This window comes from Vicugna pacos, chromosome 7, assembly GCF_048564905.1.
Source record: "Vicugna pacos chromosome 7, VicPac4, whole genome shotgun sequence".
NCBI lineage: Eukaryota > Metazoa > Chordata > Mammalia > Artiodactyla > Camelidae > Vicugna > Vicugna pacos.
This window is the reverse complement of record NC_132993.1, coordinates 26,021,888-26,044,161: the sequence shown is the minus strand read 5'-3', so window position 1 is coordinate 26,044,161 and position 22,274 is coordinate 26,021,888. Positions and strand designations below refer to the sequence as shown.

Genomic DNA, 22,274 nt, shown 5'->3' with positions numbered 1-22,274 from the left:
CTTCCTTAATTCTGTAAAACAAATACCTGGATGTGAACTTCTGGATCAAAAATTTTATGTCTTTTCAGAGCCTGCTTACCATGTTTCAGGGCTAGGACTGACGCTTTTCATCTCCTTACTTTCTATTGGCACTTTTTTTTTTCGTGTGTATTTGAATTATTGCCTGATGTCACTTGCTTTAAGTTTGAAGAAATTCCTTTAGTGTTGGCTGTAAGACAGATTTAATATCAACAAACCCTCTTTAAAGTTTTATTTTTAACCTGGCAATGGCTTGATTTGCCTTTTTTCATAAAATATCATCTATCCTTTATTGTTGTTCTCTATTTGATGAGATAGTGAAGTCTTCCTTCAATTCTTTAAGCATGGTTTCTTTTGGTTCTTTGAATATACCTTTAATAGTTGATTTGAAATTATTGTTTGCTAAATCCACCATCTGGGCAGTTTCTGTTGCCTGCTTTTTTTTTTTTTTTCTCTGTATATAGGTCACATTTTACCATTTATTTGCATGTCTCATAATTTTTGTTGAAAACTGGACATTTTAGATAATTTATCTTAGCAACTCTGGCTCCTGATTCCCACTACCCAACCCCAGGGTTCTTTTTGTTGTTTGGTTGATTGTTTATTTGCATAGTGACTTGGTTGAACTATCTTTGTGAAGTCTATTTTCCCTGCTCTGTGCAACCTTCAGTGTTCTTGCTTAGAGATTTTTTTGTTTGTTTTTATCTTTTTATGGTAAGCTAGGGTTTGCCTCTGTGCTGGGATAAACCACTAATTGTTTAAAGGCTGTGCTTAAGCACCCTTAGTCAGCTAAATTATTACCCATTATCATTGGATATGTATGTGTGGCTTGGAAGATGCTATCACAGTTCAAGAATTTTATGTGTGTTTGTCTCTCATTCTTCCAGTGCCTAGTATCCTGGAGTTTCCCTTTCTGATCGTTCTGAGAGGCCACAGTCTTGGATATGCATACATTCTTCTAGAGTGGTAGGGATGACTGTGATTTCATTGTTAAGCCTCACTTCTCAGAAGTTACTCTTGGGTCAGAGTGGCTTATTTTTCAGTTAGTGTCTTTAGTCTGAGGCTGGATCTAAGCCCTTTGGGCCACTGAGGCTTCTGTTCTGTGTTGATGGGAACTATCGAACTAGAATGGCTTTTCAGAGCTGTACCAAATGAAAGTCCTTTATTGCACCATTAATTAAACATTGACTATGTGTTACCCCATGGTGCAATAGTGGTGACTGATAGCGTTGAACCACCTGCATCTGAAGATTATTGTGGCCTCTGGCTCTGTTCTTGCCCAAACTTTTATGTACCACTTCCATCTTACAATGAATTACTTATTGGAGCCACCCAAGCTCATGGCTCAGTGGATCTGAACTAACCCAGCTCTTTAACTTTGGTTTTGGTCTCTGGGTTTTCCTTACTGAACACCAGGTCATTGATGAAATTAAGAATTTATTTTAAAATATTTTACCCAGCACCTTTATTTTTTAGCAGAAAGGATGGTTGATATATTTAGTCTGCCACAGCAAAATACCAGGAAATTTCAGGCATGGGTTTAAGAATGGGCACTGAAATCATTAAGAGCTTTTTGCTACTCTTTCCCTCTGACAAAATAAGCACTGTCAGATCATCCCCTGTGTCAGTTCAAGTCCCCCAGGAAGCAGACCCTAAGACAGGATTGGAAGTGCCAGAGATTTCTGGGGAGAAAAAAATGCCTGGGCAGAGGGGGAGGGAGCAAGGAGAGTCTTCAGGCACACTGCATGTCTGACCTTTGTGAAAACAGAGCGGGAAGGAAGGAACATTAAGTCAGAAGCTCAGACTGCACTGCTGTTCTCAGAAAGTCTCAGTCAGGCCCTAGAATAATGACTGCCCATTAGAGGAGTGCTGCACTGGGCAGAAGGGGCCGCCATGCTCAGTCACTGTCTGAGACCATGTGGGGAGAGCATGGCCTCAGCATTTGTACTGCAACAGACCTGATGGTGCAGCAGCTGGATGCTGCCAGGTAACCACACTCCTCACAGCAGGTTCCCTCTTGGAGAGGGATATGAATGGTGCACCTTGAAGACGGCAGTAACCCCACTCTGTCCCCTGGGGTTTTGACTGGACAGCTTAGGTGGTTCTACTCCAAACACCTCACATTTCAGATTCACTGAATGATCCCCTCTCCTCTGGGTAAACTTATCCCTAAGGGCAGTATATCATAGTCAGACATTTCAAACAACAAAACCATTCTTATCAACAATGTACAAGTGGATTTAACCTACGTTCCTACTAGGAAAGGAACAGATGTTTTACCCCTATTTCTCATTAATATGGTAAAGGTTTAGAATGATAATGCATCTCCCTAAGACTTTTTATTTCCCCCTCACTTCTGTTATAAACCACACAAATCTTTATTCGTAGCATCATTGATTGTTCTCCTTGGCTCAAGCTGCTTTCCTTCCCAGATCCATCTGATCTCCCTTATAAAAAGATGTAAAATGGGACTCTTACTCTTGCCTGGGAATTGAGGCTGAGATACAAACTGGGGAGTGTGACAGACAGCCATCTTCTCCACCCTCTTAATATAAGAGGGAAAGGAATCAATTCCAATGAGACTCTAGTTCCTCCTTCCCTGTTTGAGGTCAGAGAAGGTGGAGAAAAACCTGAGACAGCCACAGCAGAAAGAAAGGCTGACGCCTCATGATGAGCCAGGGACAAGCCCCCCTTTGCCTTATTTTATAATGGTTAGTGGGTTAGGACAGCTGTCCAGCTCACTGGTGTTGATTTTATGCAAAAGAAAGTAGAAAGTGACTTTTTCTGCCTAGCTAGAAGATTCCTCCAGAAAGATCTGACACTTTGTCCTCAGTTTGAAACAAAATTTGCCTACAGCTACGTTAGCATAACAAAACCCAGTCTATTCCCATTCTCCCTCCGGCATTTTTCTGCACCATTAACTCAATGCTGGAAACTCCACCTTTTACACATTAGTCATATCAGCCTAAAAATCTTCAGATCATCACCAGTATATAGCAATCTGAGAGAAAGAATTTGAGGGTGTTGTTTTTTGGTCTCTGCCATGAAACAGTTTCAGAAAAACTTAACTACTTAACGTCCTGGGTCAAATAACATAGTAAGATTGCAATACCGACTCTCTTAGAACTAGTCACTGGACAGTCAAGAGCTAATCACAGTTACACAGTAAATACTTTTCGGCACCAAATCCGTTATTTATTCTCTCTCCATTCAAATACTCAGATTCTATTTTCTCTGTGTATCTTCTCTGTATGTAATGAGAGAGTATTACATGAAAATCCTCTTAATGTTATATAAAATGGATTATTTAATCGGTATTAACTATATCACAGTAACTGATCACGCTCAAATTCCATGTGCCACAAAATCTGTTCAGGGTCACGGCCCATCATCTTAGTTTCAGATTAAACATTGCTCTCCTCTGATTTTGCAAATGTAGAGAGGTAAATAATACCAAGGGATGGTGAGGGTGTGGGTAAAAGGGTACTCTCCTGCACTGCCGGTGGGAGGTTACACTGAGAGAGCGGTTTCGGCAGGCTCTGCAAGAACCAAAGGTGACAGCTGATAGTGCACTGTGGAATAAGGAGTTATGATTACACCAACTCTCTGCACTCGAGCTCCCGAACAAGCAAAATAGTAAGACAAATTAAAGGAAGTTATTGACAGAGGCATGTAAGGAAACTACTTCATGTTTTTCTTCCTTTTCCCCTTGTTATAAAGATTGATACATAGTCTAGGTGTGGGTGGAGATCACTTAGTACTTTAGCTGGGCACAACGAGAGTCACCACAGCCCAAGTTAGTACACCCTAGCTTTGTTGTTCAAGAACACATCTTTTTCCATTTACATAGGAGTTGTGGGTTTCCAGGAAATAAACTCATTTTGAAAAAACATTCCCAGAGGAAAAAAGTTATTAATGAGAGTATGAATATACTCATTACTAAATTTATATTGAACACATTAGAATATCTATGTGATATGATCCAAAACTCAGTTCGAAACACATCTCTTGCTGGCTTCTCAACCATTTTTTCCTTTACTCTGAAGCCCACTTTTCATGGACTGGAGATTACAGTGAGTAAAATCAGGTTAGTTAGAAATTTATTTATTCTAATTTTTCCCGTACTCAGTATTTGTCACAAGCAGTGATGGAATTGTATCTTTATGATCCCTGTCTTCCAGCAGAGGGGAGTGTATACACATATGCCTCCATACAAGGAAGAAGCATGACCTAATTCCTGATATGAATGAAGAAGCAGTGCGTTCACATCACTTCATGCTCAGATTATCTGCAGTGACTTCAATAAAATTAAACCCTTGACTTAGCTGCCCTGAAATGAGTAATACAAAACTGACATTAAATACCTTCATAACACAATAAATATTTTTAGAAGTGTGTATCATGCAGGGGCCCAACACCATTCTTAAAATTGAAAGATGTTACCTTAGAATCTTTGTGAAAATTCTAAATCTGGTCCTAATCACTGCTAGCAATCTGTAAGCCAAAAACTCACTCTCACCATTAACTAATATTTATTGTTACATCTAGTATGTATATATACAGTGGGGAAAAAATTCAATTCAATTACCTACTTCTTAGTATTATTCTTACTGTGAAAATGACTGTAATTCAACAGAAAATGTAGTCAATAGAGAAAGTTAAGACTTTCATACAACATCGATTAATCCTTTAACAGTTGAAGACTGTGTTTTCAGAGCTACTCAGATAACTTTTGTTACTCCATCTGTCATTAAGATTGCCTTTGCTTTCTTAATTTTTATGTCACCATGTAAATCAAGTGAAGTGTCTGGGTGTGTTTGTTTAGGTAATAGGCTACTTTCAAATAGCTATAAATATCTTCAACACAGTAACAATTTAAGAATTATTTATGAATTCAGACAAAGTTGCCTATCAAGAAGTACTATGCACCTATTAGGTTATACGCAGAATGGTATCTTGTCAAAGATAGATGACTTCTGATGTAAAATAATTCAAGTACAGCATAAATCACAGTATCCTGAAATAATTTACAGACCTGAATTTGCCCTCCGCCAGACTGAAATTTTCTTAAGAGTCAAGGACTATGTTTTAGATATATTTTAAAATTTAGTATCTAGTAGAGTGCTTGGTGCATAGCAAATGTTCTAGACAGGCTTGTGAATAACTGAGCCTTGTAATCTGGTTGAGAACATTACAGACACCAAAGAACTGAATGTAGAAAGGCAGGTTGGGTCAAAGTATCTAAATACCTTGAATATCGATCCAAAGAACTTGGTTTTTATTTTCTAGGAAATCGGGGTTTAGAAAAGGGAGAGAAAAGGAAATGAACATTTACTGATCGCTCGTTCTAGGATTTTTTTAGACGTAATTTTATTTACACATTTTAGTTCATAAGGGCCCAAGCCAATATACAGTCTGATCTTCACCCTGCTTGGATAACTCAACTCTGACCCCTGTTTGAAGAGGGAACCGGAGAGGCCAGAGGCTATAAGCAAACAGAACAGCAAGTTCTTACTTAGAAAAAAATGTATATATTTGAAATACTTTAGAATTACTTGACAGTCACAATTCCATGATTCTTACCACGTGACTGAATCAAGTGTCGGGTAAAATGTAAATGTTTGTGTCACTGTGCGTCATGGGTAACGGCTGAGGTGCTGGAGTCAGATGAACCTCCAAATCCTTGTGACCACTTATTAGCTACACAGATTTGAGTAAGGTTTTTTAAAAAAAATTTTATTTATTTATTATCGTATTATTTTTTATTATTTATTGGGGAAAGAGGGAGGTGATTAGGTTTATTTATTTTTAATGGAGGTACTGGGACATCCTTTTAATGGAGGTACCCAGGACCGCATGCATGCTAAGCATTTGCTTTACCACTTAAGCTATACCCTCCCCAAAGTAAGGTTTTTAATCTCTCTACATCTCAGCAAAAGGGATATACCTGCCACCACTTCAAAGGGTTTATGTGAAAATTATTGGAGAACTTGCTTGTAAAGTGCTTTCCAACACACCTGGCCAGGTTCCTGGTTCTTCATTCTCAAAAGTGGCACAGTTTTAGATGTGACAATTCCTCTTTTATCTGGATGTTCATTTGATTACAGCCTGTCTCCCCCACCAGACTGCGGTGCTCTGAGGTTAGGACCTGGCTCTTCACTGCTCACCACCGTGTTCTAGTGCTCAGCACAGCGAGCCTCTTATGTGCTGCTCAATACTCGTACTGACTACGAAGCTATTGCTGTTAAGCATACGTGAGTATTCAGACTACGTATATTTTTTATTTTACTGATTCTAATCATAATTGCATCTCTAACAATAAGAAAGAAAAAGCAAGCAAATAAAAACAGCAGAGGTTAATTTAGTTTTAAAAACATGCTACATAACCTGGGTAACAAAAGAAGAGAAAGCATGGAGAGAATAGACCAGAGTGCCTGACAGGTCAACTTATCAGCAAATTTTCCTGTTTTGTCAACATGTTCCTTACTTGATACATTTTCAAAATTAAAAGGCAGTGTTTGTTGTAACGAGTGAAACAACACAATAAATAATATTTAAGGCAAATGTAATCATTTCTGCCTCCGCTTCCTATCCCTACCTGCCCTAAAAATCAGTGTTAACAGGCTGGCATATACACCCTTCTTTGCCTTGGTCCTTGCTCGTATGACCACATGCAGACCAACAGACATATATATTTAAAAAAATATTGTTGGTTTGTATCTTAAATTTTTTATTACACAATCTAAGAAGAGAAGATTACATAAAATACATAGAATAAAGAACAATTAGAATAAAAAGATGATTATAAAGTCCACACCTAGGTAGAAATTACTCATATAAAGAAAATGGGCACTTTCAGAACTCAACACTTTCCTTGTGCCTTTCTCTGTCCCCACCAGAGGTAACTATTTCCCTGAACTTTGTGATAATCATCAGCTTGCCTTAAAAAAAATGCTTTAGCACCTATACCTGCATTCCTAAGCATAGTATAATTATGCATATTTGAATATTCTATGAATGACTCCATAATAAATGTAGTTCAGTGGTGTGTGGTTTTCTACTCACTATTATTCTAAGTAACTGCAGATGCTCACTTTCATTACTTTATAGAGGTGATACTCAGCGGGTCAGCCCTTGAGCATCAGCATCAGCATTATCCGAGAAACTTGTTAGAAATGCAACTTTAGGTGTCTACCAACATCTGGAGAGTCAGAAATTCTGGTGATGGGGACCAGAAATCTGTTTTAAACAAGCCCTTACGGTGATACTGATGCATGCATGCATGCATGCATGACCGAAAGCACTGCTAAACAGAATTCAATTATGTGAATATACTAAATTTCAGTGATGGGGCAGCCGGGGGCAACAGTGAGGGTGCACTCTCCGGTATCCCTTCTCATAAGGTCAGCATCCCCATCAGGAGAGCCCCACCCTCATGACCTCATTTAAATCTAACTGCCTCCCCAAGACTCTATCTCCAAATACCATTACATTGGGCATTAGGACTTCAAAATATGAACTCTTAGGGGGACAAACCCAGTCCACAGAACTTGTATCATGGCTTTTATTTAATGCGGTAGATTTTCGAGAGTGCAATGGCCGTGTGGAATTACCCAGTAAATAGTACCAGACTGATATCCATGAATATTGTAACAATTCACATTTATGCCACCTTTACACGAGAGTATATGAGAACATTCTTATCAGTTCATCCCTGCCAGCACTGGGATTAGTTATTCACATCCTTTTCCTATTGTTCTATCGGGCTGTAGGCTTTTCTGGCCAACGTGCAGAAGTTCTACTTATATCATGTATGACATTATCCTTCACATTTCCTCTATGTTGAAAATAATTGCCCCATGTTATCTGTCCACTGCCTTTGTTCAGAGTATTGTTGTCATATGATTAAAATTCTATAATCAAAGATGAAAATTTACCATAGTTGGGGTTCGACAGTCATGGTTAAGAAAGTCTCTCCCAACTGTGTATTTTTAAAATTGGGGTCGGTTTTTGCACATCATGTGATTAAGAGTTCAACTTTATTTCTTTCAGACAGACAAGCAATTGTACATGATCATTTCACAAATAAGCCACTTTTTCCAACTAAACTGAAGTACTAACTTTGTTACGTGCATGTTAACTTCCCATATATTCTGGGATTTATATCTGGATTCATTGTTTCTCTGATTTTTTTTTTTCCAAGAGCAGATTTACGTTTACTTGATTTCAGTGTAAAGTCTTCACTTTTTCCTGTCACCTCAGTTCAGCTGAGTAGTTAAGAGCCTCTTCTCCCTCTCTCCCTCCCTCAATTTCTGCATTTGTCTAGAGTTTTTAGGATATTTATTCCTCCATATGAACTCTAAGATTATTGAAATTCAATTTAAAAAAATCTGCTTGAAATCTAATTGTAATCATATTAAATTTATGTAATAATTTTGGTACAACTGCCTTTTTTAATGATTTACTTGATATACTTTATTTTTTCCTTTTTTTATGTTATTACTTGTTTTGCAGTGTGCCTCTCTTTTTTCTTTTTTTTAGTGTGGAGGGGTTGATAAAGTTGTCATTCATTTCTTCTCCTTTATTAACGAGCAGAAAATTCCCTTGTCTTTTCTGGATCTCACAATATAGCACTTAGTTCTCTGATATAAGAAAACAAGCCTCCAACTATTTCTCCATCAAGATGTTCTGTTTTCTCACTGATTCCATCCTCCCTCCAACCAGTGAGCCGTTCGCAAACACTTTCATTTCCCTTAACATCCCCCCTCTCCCCTACTCCCAAGTTTTGCTGAGATAGACTAGTATTTTTAGTTCTAGACTATTATGAGAATTTCCTTTGCAGTATTACAAAAATTATCTTCTATTTCAAAAGTCCTTGTTTAGCGGTTACATTGCATATTTTCAGCACTCTCTAAATACCCAAGGTTTATTGCTTACTAGTTATCATCTATTTTAAGCTGTTTTAGTTGGGGTGAATAATGGACCCCCAAAAAAGATATGTTGAAGTCCTAATCCCCACTACCTGTAAATGTGACTGTATTTGGAAATAGGGTCTTTGTAGATGTGATTTACGAACCTCAAGATGATCATCTAGGATTTAAGGTGGGCCCTTCCTAAATCCAATGACTAGTGTCCTTAAAAGAGAAAAGGAGAGGAGGGATTCGAGACACAGGGAGGAAGACTATGTGAAGGCAAAGGTAGAGACTGGAATTATGCTGCCACAAGCCAAGGAATGTGAAGAGATCCCACAGTCCGGAAGAGGTCCCTGGGCAGACAAGACAGCTGCTGGATTATGGCTGTGAGGGCCTGCAGGTGGGTGTCAGGGCTCCTTCAACATTTGCAATTGGACCAAGGACAGCAGGTCCACCCACAATTGTTCAAAAAGGTGTGTCTCCCAGGTGGTCCCTGGGTGAGCAGGACTAGCATCTGAGAGGGCTTGGAACTAGATCACATGCCACTTCAGGGCCCACAGCCAGGACCAAGGTCAGCTGGCCTGCCACCCATGACATGACTCCCGTGTAGTTCCTTGGCAGATGGTGCTGCGGCAGGATCAACGCCACATGGAGCTGTTGCTGAGTCCACAGGGGTGTAGGGCTATTTTCAGGTCTGTAGCTGGGAGCACCATTGGCAAGGATGCCCCCAGGGATCCTTGGAAAGGATGCCTTTCCAAAGCAGCCCTCTTTGGTCTTGGGCTCCAGCAGGGTTTCACCATCTCTTAACTGGATCCCAAAGTTCCCCCAGCGGCTGCCAACTGATTGTTGCTGAGTAGGGGGAGAAGAGCAGGAGGCCTTCCATTCCACCATTTTGTTGATGTCATTCAAAGGTTGGTTCTTCCTGAGGGCTGTGAGGGAGAATCTGCTCTGTGCCTCTGTCCTAACTTCTGGTGGTTTTCTGGCAATCTTTGATGTCCCGTGGCTGATCTCTGTCTTCATATGGCTTGTGTCCCTGAATGTGTGTCCATCTCCAAATTTTCCCTTTTTATCAGGACACCAGCCATACTGGAACAGGGGCCCATCCCACTCCAGTATGACCCCATCTTAACCACTTACATCTGCAATGACCCTATTCACAAAATAAGGTCACATTCTTAAGTACTGGGCATTAAGACTTCAACGTATGAATTTCAGGGAGATTTAAAGCTTCCTGGGAAACAAGTTGAGTTCTTCCTGAAGGAAAGTGTAAGGACTCACAATTTAAGAGAATGAGCCTACTCTAGTTTTATAAAACCATTAGGAATATTATAGATGAATTTCTTAATTATATATGTATGTATGTACTTTATGTATTCATACCTTGTGGTTTAGATATACCAAAATAAGCTTTATATCCTATAGTCTTTTTCAACATAAAAATGTTATTTTGCTCTTCTATTTAACATCTTTTGTAGTTATTACAGTGATTCAGATATTCTATACTGATGAGTCACTCAGAAAAAAGAAAATGTAGATACTAATCACTACCAAAAGAGCCTTTTATCGTCTGCAAGCAATAAGTTAGTCTGATCAGTATAGCAAACCCAAATGAACACACTAAACTCCACATACTAATTGAAGTTGTCGTTTCACAAACTAACCAAACTCCTTTTCTACTTATAACAGAAAAGGAAAGGAAAGTGGAAGACATGGCTTTTCTGATGATGTGCAGTCAGATATTGAATTTTTTAAAATTGAAAGATAGTTGATTACAATGTTGGGTTTGTTTCTGGTGTACAGCATAGTATTCAGTTATACAAATATATACATGTATATCCTCTTCCAATAGAGGCTATTACAAGCTATTGGATGTAGTTCCCCATGCTATACAGTAGGACCTTGTTGTTTATCTATGTTAGTAGTTTGTATATGCTAATCCCAAACTCCTAATTTATCCCTCCCTCCTTTCCCCTTGGTTACTGTAAGTTTGTTTTCTATGTCTGTGAGTCTGCTTCTATTTTGTAAATAAGTTCATTTGTATCATCTTTGATGACAAACCCACAGTCAACATAATACTTACTAGTGAAAAGCTGAAAGCCTTCTAGCTAAAATCTGGAACAAGACAAGACGCTTTCACCACTTTATCTGACATGGTATTAGAAGTCCTAGCTACAGCAATCAGACAAGAAAAAGAAATAAAAGGGATCCAGATCGGAAAGGAAGAGGTAAAACTGTCACTATATGCAGGTGACATGATACTACGTATAGAAAGCGGTAAAGACTCCACACAAAAACTACTAGCACTGATAAACAAATTCAGCAAGGTAGGAGAATACAAAATTAATAAACAGAAATCTGTTTCATTTCTTTATGCTGACAATGAAATATCAGAAAAGTTAAGTTAAAACAAAGCAATCCCTTTAAAAATCACATAAAAAAAAAAACACACTTAGGAATAAACCTGACCAAGGAGGTAAAAGACTTATACCCTGAGAACTATAAAATATTGATAAAGAAAATTAAAGATGATTTAAGGAAATGGAAAGATATCTCTTTCCATTTGGATTGGAAGAATTATGTTGTTAAAATGGCCATACTCCCCAAAGCAATCTACCAATTTAATGTGATTCCTTTCAGATTACCCAGGACATTTTTCTCAGAACTACAACAAATATTGATCCTTAAGAAAAGTAATGGGATTGGAAGGCCGAGAGGCTCAGACAGCAGTATAAAACAAGGATCCAGGGATAAATAAATCAAGGAGGATGGGATCCAAATAATGACTGGACTTGTGCCCCTAAGTGTCTGCCAAACCACGTTCTTAAATGCGCTTTTTTCTAAGAATTTCTTAATTTGGCCCAACAATTTCTCTCTAATAAGCACAGTTTTTTAACAAATGAAAATCTATGAATCTCTGAGAAGGTATTTCTATAACACGTGGCTAAGGAAGGAAAATACATCTTCAATTTTGGTGTATGTCTTAAATAGGAATATTTTGATTTCATATTTTCACACATTTTAAATTAAAAAAACAATTCATTATTAATTCACGAGGATAGGCTAACAACTGTAGCAAAATCTCAGTGACTTAACATAATAAATGTTTGTCCCTTACCTTATATTAGATGTGGGTCAGCCAGGTGTTGTGACGTTATTTAGGCACCTAGGATCCTTTTGACCTGGTAGCTTCCTAAGGCCTTGGAATCCTCTACCAGATCCTGTGCAGCTGGTGAGACAAAAGAGTAAGCAAAAGCATCACCTAGGATGTTCTCATAGGCCAGGCTGGAAATGGCAAATACCACCCCCATTCACATTCATGGACCAGAGTTCAGTAAGACGACCCTATGTCACTGAAAGGGAGGCTGGACTCTGAAGTCTATATCTTGTCCTAGGAGGAAAAAGAAGCTTAGAAACCATACAGCAGTACCCCTGCCTCACACTGGAATCACATAATTCTAATTGGTCATCATCACAATAGGTAGGAGATGATAGATAGATAGATAGATAGATAGATAGATAGATAGATAGATAGATGGATAGATTGGCAAACATACACACTAAAAGCATGTGTGTGAGTGTATAGAGACTCAACACAGGAACAATGTTAAGTGAATGTCTGAACAGAATGTTTTCCTCCTTAAGCTAACAAACTTTTCTCAGGCATTTTAGAAATATTAGTGTGCATACAAAAATGTAATGGAAAACTGAAAGCAAAGACACTGGCTGTTTTAAAGCCATGTTTTGATAAGCCTATTTACTTGAAAATAATACAATTTTTTTCTTAGGAATGACTGAGAATGCAGGCTTCTAATTATTTCAGACAGACTTCTCCTTCAATTCACCCAGTCCACAATTAGTAAAGTTATGTTAGCTTAGACTGAATTGAGATGGTAAAGATCAAGGATGTGCTAATTCTGAGAGCATTTATATTTGCACTAATAAAGAGCATACCACATTTTTTCCTTTTCACAACTCCTGTAACCTTGCAAGTAACTAAATTTTTTTTTCCTTCTGGGAAATATCTTTGTTAATATAGCTGAGTTTGTGTCAGCATGTGGAACATAATAGGAGCATGATAGCCTACCTGAATGGTATTTTAAGAAATGAAAAGATTGGAAATGCTGTCCTCATGCTAGGGCCTGTTATTATTTCTTGAAGGTCAACAGTAATGCTTGGCACTTAAAAGAAAGGAGTTTTGCAGGATCTTGACTGATGGAAACATTTATATGCAGAAATACGTTGCCGTGTGTACTCCAGGGATACAGATCATAGCCTACCTTGACTACAGCCAATTACCAGCAGAAAAATAATGTAATGGAAGTCTTACCACTCTTTTGGGGAGGTGTCATGCCCCTCTGAAGCACTGCTGGAGATATTACAGTGCCGTAATGAGACTCATAATTCATGTCATCCCCAAGCCTTTTCATTCATTTATAAATGTTTTAGAGCCCTATGATTCATTATGCCATGAGCTGGTTTTCTTTCAGAACCGTCATGCTCCCATTAATACCAACCATTCCTGCTTCTTGCCAAGCGACAAGCCCCACAGTAATATATTATAAAGTTTGTGCTCTCCTTGAATTGTTATAGCCAAAAGTCTTTCCTAGGTACTGAGTTAGAGCAAAAGAAAAGTTTTCAGACAAATATTGAAGCCTGAGGAAGAAAACAAGAAAGCAAGGCAAGATCTCGTCATCTAAGGTATCATTTTAGAGTTATTCTCCATTGTTAATATAATGCACATTTTCCTTGTATGCCAGGACTGTTATATTCTAGGGAAAGGAGAAAGGTCAATGCTTAATTGATATAAAATAAAGATGAAACTGGCTATTTAAACCACAAGTTTTATAGTAAGAAGTCTTTTGACCATCCCTCTGATTTTTATTTATCTCTTTCCTCATGAATAATGTTTTTAATGTATTTCCTTTTCTTTATAACCTCACTCAGCAATTCATTTTTCTAGTTAATTAAAACAAATAGACATCGTTCTGTTGAGCAAAGCAGAGAAGTTCTTAAAATCGTTTGACGTCACATAGCATAAAACACACGTTGTCAAGGTGCACATAACTCTTTCATTTGTGAGGCATTCTCTCTACAGCTGCTGCTCTTTGCTGACAATATCCCCTCCAGAGTCCATTTGCTGTCTACTCAGCACGACCCGCTTATTATCCCCTGAGCCACAAAGTGGCACAGCAGTGCGGCACACGGTCTTTGATTCTGTTCCTCTCAACAAGATTCATTAAACCCGTCTATTGTTTGAAGGTCCCCAAAGGCTCTGTTCTGTTCTCCTTCTGAGCCAACTCAGACTAGGGCAGGAAGTTATCAACAGCTGCCGATGCCCCGTACAATGGGGCTTATAATCAGGTTCCTCTGCTAGATCTGGAATTCCATTATCTACAGATGACTTCTGTAGGTCTTTGATACTGGTCTCTCTGCTGCTTTATGTTGTTAAAAGAGAGCCTGGTATCTCTTCTCAAGTTTCAACCCATTACCTCATTCTGCATCTTGGCTGATGCCTCAGGGCTCTTCTGCCCCAGAATCCCCATCACATCCATCTTATGGAACTTTGTCCCAGACCCCAGCTCCAAAACAGAAGTTTGGCTGCTGTTAAATAGATTTCCTAATGGACAACATTTCTCTTGCAAGTTCAGTATTCATTCCTAACTGGATACTCTACCACCAGATTGAGGTGAGGATGGTCAGGCTAATTTCCTCAGGCACAAATGTTTTTCTTAGCTTTTTGGTTCTTGAACTGCCTACTTTCTGGCCATGGGATTAAACAAGAAAATATTATTTTGTAAACGTTATGTTTTTCTCCTTTACTATGTGTAAAATTATTTTAAAATTGTACTAAGTGTTTGGGATACAGGAGAGAAGAGGATGCAGCTGAAAACTAGTTTCATCATAGCTTCGTGAAAAACAACACTGGGGAGAAGAATAGAGAACAGGAGAATCAGGAATTTCAAAGAAAAGAAAAAGGTTTGCTCTAGTATCCCTAAATGATCTCCAGTAAATTCTCTTTTTCCTAAAAAATAGATAATTAAGAACTTTTAAAAAACTAACCTCTAAGAGAAAATACACCAATAAAGAAGAATATATACAAAAATAGATTAAAAAACATATTTCTTCTGTATAGCACAGGGAACTATATTCAATATCTTGTAATAACCTTTACTAAAAAATAATATGAAAGTGAATATATGTATATACATGCATGACTGGGACATTATGCTGTATACCAGAAACTGACACATTGTAACTGACTGTACTTCAGAAAAAAAAAAGTTTCATGAGTGAGCAGGGAAAAAAGAAAAAAAAACTTGGAAGACGTAACACTTAAGATCATGGTGCAGGCTTCACTCTAATCTTAACTTTATCCTGTTTATTTCACTCTTCTAATGGGTTCACATTTTAGGTTGAACAATGACTGCCTTCAGTTCATCTCAAATCTGTTATCATAGTCAATCAATTTAATTTATTTCAGCAGATTATATTCTATTAGGCAATAACTATAATTAGTAAATGATTAAGGGCCTCCAGAAACTTTCCTAAGTGTTTTATATGTATTAAGTAATTTACTCTCCAATAATCTACATGCTATAAATATTATCATCATTCCCACTTTACAGATAAGAAATCTGAGGTACAATGAGGTTAAGGAACTTGCCGAAGTCTGTGCGATGGAGCCAGGATTTGAACCCAGGCAATCTGTCATCAGAGTCCACACTCAACACTATAACCATGTACATGTCATTATGTACATATAAACGTTGTCTCAATGGTTCTAACTAAAAGTTAATGCGTAGAGAAATAGAGTGCACACACTGTACAACAAATGCAAAAATCTGCTTATAAAATTCTCAACGCACAGCTGCTTTGCTTGCAGAACTTTGGCAATCCTGGCAAATAAGGCAATTTTACGTTTCACATTTCATGATTATTTCCACTTATTTTATTCTCCAAGCCAGTTCCCCTTCTTGTGTTAACAGGAAATGTAAATTTGTCATACTATTTAGCAGTGTTTTTTTTAAAAAAGCATGTTCCATGGAACATCTGTCTTCAAATCAAATATTCAGACTCTAGGTTTCCACACTAAAACTGCATCAGAATTTGGAGTGGAGTCTAGGAATCTGTAATTTTACAAGCTTGTCTGGTGTGTTCAATGCTTCTAGAGTTTGATTTAGAAGCTGCAGGGCTTCCTGGCCAGGTTTCAGTGAATCATTTCTACTTGCTCCGATTTAGACTAATTAGTTAGAATATATTAACTTTCCACTCTCTGGTCCTAATTATGTATCTAAGAAATACAGCTTCTTTTAAGTCGTTCATACAGCCTTGACATCTCCTGTCCAGATCACAAAGGAAAATAAAGAAAACTCACATGCTTGTGTTCAATCCTTGATTATCCAGCCTCTAATAAGTGAAAATATCACCCTCACTGCCTGAGCAGATACATCATTTATAGTTCCCCCTTCAAGCACTTTTTAATGTTAATTTACCTTGAATCAATTCTTAGCTAAGCACTGGTTCTAAATATTTTATAATCTGTTTTCTGCATTTGTCTTAAATCTAGACTTTTTCCTCCTAGTGATTCTTCCAAGCAAAACTTTAAAAATTGCTCTGAAATGTTTCAAAGTACTCTAAGCAGAATAGTTTCCCACCAAATTTATATCCATATTACATTGCCGAAGTAATTTCATTCTTGCTTAGCCATACTTAAAGCTAACTCGGAAGCCAGAGGTTGTAACAACCAACCAGGTTACTGAACCACACCAGATTAAATTCCTCAAAGCAAGGCTTTCTGTACCTTGTCCAGTTGATATGTGCAGTAAGTGATGGATGCTAGGGTCCCAAACAACCACTGGGGGAACAGTCAAAGCAGATGTTATAATTAAAATTTGAAAAGTAACACTGCGAAGACATACTGAGAGACAGTTGTAAACGATGTAGATTATTGGTCAAATGCTAAGAAAGATTAGAAGAGAAACAGATCTCCTTGGTAATATTCAGAGTTAAAATGGTTAATTTTGAAAAGGGCCACTGGACAAAATATGAGGCATGACTGAGTGAAAATAGAGCCGGGTAGGAACACAATTCCCACAATCACTTAGAAAATGTCACAATATAAGAATATATTTTGTAAACCATAAAGCCTATAATGGCTTCATTATCATTTTTATGCACAGAAAGAACAAAGAGTCAAATGTCAATTTTTTCAAATCTACCATAAATTTGTATTTCACTATTGGTCATATTTCTAATTTCAAAGAACTGTTTTATGTTTTCGATTGCATTGAAATATCATAGTTGCAAATACTGATTAAAATAGAGTGACTTCTCTGACACAGTTGCACGTCTTTTAGGTGGAGATCTGGGCAAACGGTTGTGAGATTTATTTACAGACACAGAGTTGTGAGAGACTTCTTCATGGCAAGGCAAACTTATTTTTCCTCAAAAGACTACATTTTACATCAATGGTAAATGTAAATTGTGTTATATCAACCTGAAAAAGATTTCTCCACTATACTGTTAATATTAGTACTTTATATTTTGAATGTATCAAAATGTATATTCAAAATGGACATTTTGAGCCTAGAAATTGGTGCAAAATCCCTTAAAAATTCTCATTCCATCTCCTGTACCCGAAATATTTTTGGCTATATCCAGGAATATAATCATATTGAGTTACATTAAAGCAATGTGAATATTCTTGTTAATTAAATGAACTATCTGGGTTAATAAAGTATACAAAATATGTATTTATTATAACATAATTTTAAAACTGACGGACATCATTAAAAACAAACAATTCCCTGGTAAATTTTGCATTTATCCTCAGGATTCAATCTCAGACTCAATTCACTGTTCCCTAAAGGTCCAAACTTTAAAAGGTACAACTCTGACCTAGCTATTCAAAGCCGCCTTTCTTTTCAGAAGCCACTTGCCTATTCTCCTATCTAAAGCTTCTTTGAAGTCATCAAGCCCATTCTTAGCCGTCTCTGGGACTTAGGTTTAAGTAGAATGTTTATGAATTTCTAACTGATTCCTCTTTTAGCCCCTGATTACTACCAATCCAATCCTACCACAGACATTACAAACAACGAACACTATTTTTTTGGTCAGAGTCCCAACTGGACTGACACCTACTCAAACGTGTGGGTCCTTTACTTTGCAAAGCTCAGTGCCTTGCTCTCCACTTTCTTCATTTGGCTGAACTATGATGCCTTCTCCTTGGTAGAGAAATCTTGGGCTAATCATGATTTATTTGGAAAAGAAGGTACTGCCTTCAATGGCCAGGGTATCTGAGGGTTATGATTAAGACATGCCCTTAACACAGGTCCTAGTCTTTCTTTAAGCCAGTTTTACTGAATTAAGTAACAATTTAGTAAGTAATCTATATTTATACTTCTGAAAGCAACTCTCAATTTAGATTTTTTAATTACTAAATTCTTTTTTTCTTTCTTCCTTTCTCCCTCCTTGCCTCACTATGTGAGATTCTGAGAATAACTTGCTAAAGAAAACACAGCTGGTCAATAGCAGAACTGATTTGTAAATCCAAGTCAGTGCATTTTCTACTACATTATGATGCCCATTTAAGTTTATTATAATGTATGAACCTGAAATAATTTGAGAGTCACAAAACTGTGTTACTGATAGTAAGTGCATAGAAAGACATCAGTAAATACAACAGAAAGACAACAGTTCAAAGCTTCATTCAAAACTGTGAGTTGGTATGTCACCAAGGGTGGAGAGGAGGGATGGATGGGTGAGTTGGGTGGGTGTAGAAAATAAGAAAGAACTATTCAGGAAGAGGAACTGAATTCCTGCATAAAATCAGGAATAAGAGAGGTTGTGTCCTGAGACTGTGAGGAAACTGAAGTCTATGGTGGGAGGGGGCAAAGGGGAAGAGAGAAATAAGAGAGGAAACTAGCTAGATCAGTTAAAGGAGCCCTCCGTCTGGAGAGCTCTGTAAGTCTGGCAGAGAAATTTAAACTCACTACACGATGGTTGTGAACCAATGTGCTTTTTTCAGATAGGAGTATTAGGGGAAAGTGCTTCAAAGAAAGAGGTACTTGGCAGTGGACTGTGTGATAGCTTGAAAATAGAAAGGCTGAAGTCAGCCAGTCTGTTGCTGCCAGATCAAGATGTGAAAAGGATGTGGACCCAGTGGCAATGGAGTGTGAAGCAAAAGAGAGGTCAGGACTCAGGGCTATACAGACATAAAAAGGAAATGAGAATAAACTGTTTAAGATAGAACCCTACGGTTTCAATCAAGGGGACTGGAAGAATATGGAATTTAAAGGATAACTTGTTTTCAAAAATAATGTTAAGATAAAGTCTAATGTCAAATTACAATTTAGTGATGTCAAACTAAATACTTTATTTCTTATATAAATGCTTTTTTGTTGAATGACCTATTTCTAAGCCACACAAGTTTTATTTTACATATCCTCAATATCAGAGCTTTCTAAGAGACTGTGCTTATTAGATAAATATTCAACTATAGAGCCACTTTATCTCTTAAGAGTAGGATTCTTTTCCTGTCCTAAAAGAAGTAGCTACTGTGTCAAAAATAAGTAAAGCACTTCATGTTTTCATAGAACAAGCTGGTATGTTGCTCATACTGGGAGGCGACTAATTCTGACCTTCAGAACAGCTTGCCAGCTTATACATAAGGCAGCACTTCAGCTACCAGGCTTTGAAGTAAGCATGCCTAAGGCATTGTTTCTCAAAGCAGTTGAGTGTTGCTGGAATCACCAAGAATTATAGAGATCATGTTTCCACGTCCCATTTTATAGACAGTAAATCAAAATTTATTAGAAACACAGATTCAATGAGTAGCAGAAATGGGACTGGGATTCAGATTTCTGACTCTGGATTCAATATGGTAGAATCTTCTAAACGGAACATTGTTAGCAATAGATGCAAGAACTTGGATGGCAGGAACAGTTCAAAGTGATTTTACATCTATTACCTCATAAACACCCTCTAAAGCCCAGTGAGTTAGATACTACCACGACGCCTCGCTTTCAGGGAGGAGCGAACGAGACACGTACTTAGAGTAACTCAGCTAGATACGGTCTGAATCCCTCAGTCCAGGGCACATCCTAGTGAGGACTGGAGCTGGACTTTGAAGCCAGGTAATCTGGTTCTGGAGGCTGTCCCCCTACTGCCTCTCAAGTCTTAGCCCCAATTCTGTTCTTTCCAAGTAGTGCACATACCAACTTTAAAACAGAGAAGAGCAACCATAAGGAAATGAAATAATAGAACTGCCCATTACTTTTTGCTTCTTCAAAGATGATCTTAAGTTTTTGGCAAGGTCCTTTGATCATTAAAAGCTTGAGACAACTGGCATTACAGGCTCTCGCCATTGTCAGGGGTGGTAGGTCATTCAACCAGGAAAGATAACTGAAAAAAAATCTTTCTTACCCTGCTGTTCCCAGGACCCGCGGGGGAGTGAACTGTGTGAAGGAGCGACCTGAGCGGTCCAGGGCTCTTGTGGTTGGTAAAGTGCAAACAAAGAGGCTGTGTTTCAATAATGAAGGGGGTGGACAGCGGCATCAACCACTGCCGGGAATTTAAATGAGAGGAGAGGATTATTGGATTTGGGAATTAGGAGGCCAGGCTGTTAGTGAGTTTTCAAAGAGCAATTTCACTGGAACGTAGACTGCAGAGGGCCAAGGAATGCACATGAAGCTGTAAGGGCGTGCCCGCTCTGCCACTTCAGTTTATAAATGTATAACAAAACTAGATTCCTTTTAAAATATCCAGTTTGCAATATTGAGGTAGACTGTAAATATTTATATCAGTTTTAAAACCTGTTTATTTAATACATTGTTACTGTTTAATAAGCATGGAACAAGTATCAAAAAAGTATAAAAAAGTAAGCAGTGAAAAGTCATCTTCTCTTCCATGTCTACCATTTGCACTGTTACCATCTTTCTCTATGGGTAACCACTCTTATTGTTTCTTTATCTTTTTTTTTAAAACTGAGGTACTTTTTTTAAATAAGGAAAACATTTACATTTCTACACGATGGTAGTGTACTGTAACATTTTGGACTTGGTTTTGCTCTCCACTAAATGCTTCTTAAAGACCTTTCCGTGTCAATATATGACAGTTTCCTTATTAGTTTTTAATATTTGAATAGTATCCCATCATGAATACAATAAGCTTTATTTAACTGGTTCTGTGTAGATAAAAATTAGATTGTTTGAACAATAAATGCTAGAGAGGGTGTGGAGGAAAAGGAATCTTCCTACATTGTTGGTAGGAATGTAAACTGGTGCAGCCACTATGGAGAACAGTATGGAGGCTCCTTAAAAAACTAAAAATAGAGTTACGGTATGACCCAGCAATCTCACTCCTGGGCCTATATCCAGAAAACACAAAAACTCTAGTTCAAAAAGATACATGTACTCCAATGTTCATAGTAGCACTATTTACAACAGCCAAGACGTGGAAGCAACCTAAATGTCCAACAGATCAATGGATAAAGAAGATGTGGTATATATACACAGGGGAATATTATTCAGCTATAAAACAGAATGAAATGGTGCCATTTGCAGCAACATGGATGGGCCTAGAGATTATTATACTAAGTGAAATGAGTCAGAGAATGATAAATATCATATGATATCACTTATCTGTGGAATCTAAAAAGTAATACAAATGAACTTATTTGCAAAACAGAAACAGTCTCACAGACGTAGAAAACAAACTTATGATTACCAAAGGGGGAAGGGAGGGGAAGGATAAATTAGGAGTTTGTGATTAACAGATACACACTACTATATTTAAATCAGAGAAATAACAAGGACCTAGTATATTGTACAGGGAATTATATTCAGTAGTCCGTAATAACTTACAATGGAAAAGATTCCAAAAAAGAATATATATATGTATACGTACATAACTGAATCACTTTGCTATATATCTGAAACTAATACAAAATTGTAAATCAACTATACTTCAGTTAAAAATATAAATTAAAATAAACAAAATTAAAAATGCATACATTTATAAAAAAATTAGGTTGTTTAAAAATGTTTGTCACACAAATAGAGCTGTATTGGTCCATATATACATCTCTGTACATATTCCATTTACATAAATGCAAGTAAATCTCTCAGGTAAATTCCTGGAAGTAGAATTGCTGGATTGATGAATTAAATCGTTGCAATATTGGTATATATGCCAAAGTGCCACTCATAGATATTGTACCAATTTGCCATCCTGCAATTAATCTATGAGAGCACCTATTTTCTACACCCTCACCAATACTGTGTTATCAAATTTTGAAATATTATTTTGCAAATCTTATGGGTAACATATGAGATCTCAATATAG

At 37.5% G+C, this 22,274-nt stretch overlaps 1 long non-coding RNA gene across 1 annotated transcript in view; it reads right to left on the bottom strand.

Annotated features, from left to right (window-relative positions):
• Positions 1 to 22,274, bottom strand: part of LOC140697357 (uncharacterized) — a 211,544-nt gene that overhangs the window by 111,088 nt on the left and 78,182 nt on the right. Inside the window, exon 2 of the long non-coding RNA XR_012074315.1 lies at positions 12,046 to 12,156. This is a non-coding gene — a long non-coding RNA (uncharacterized lncRNA). The remainder of the gene's footprint in view (positions 1 to 12,045; positions 12,157 to 22,274) is intronic.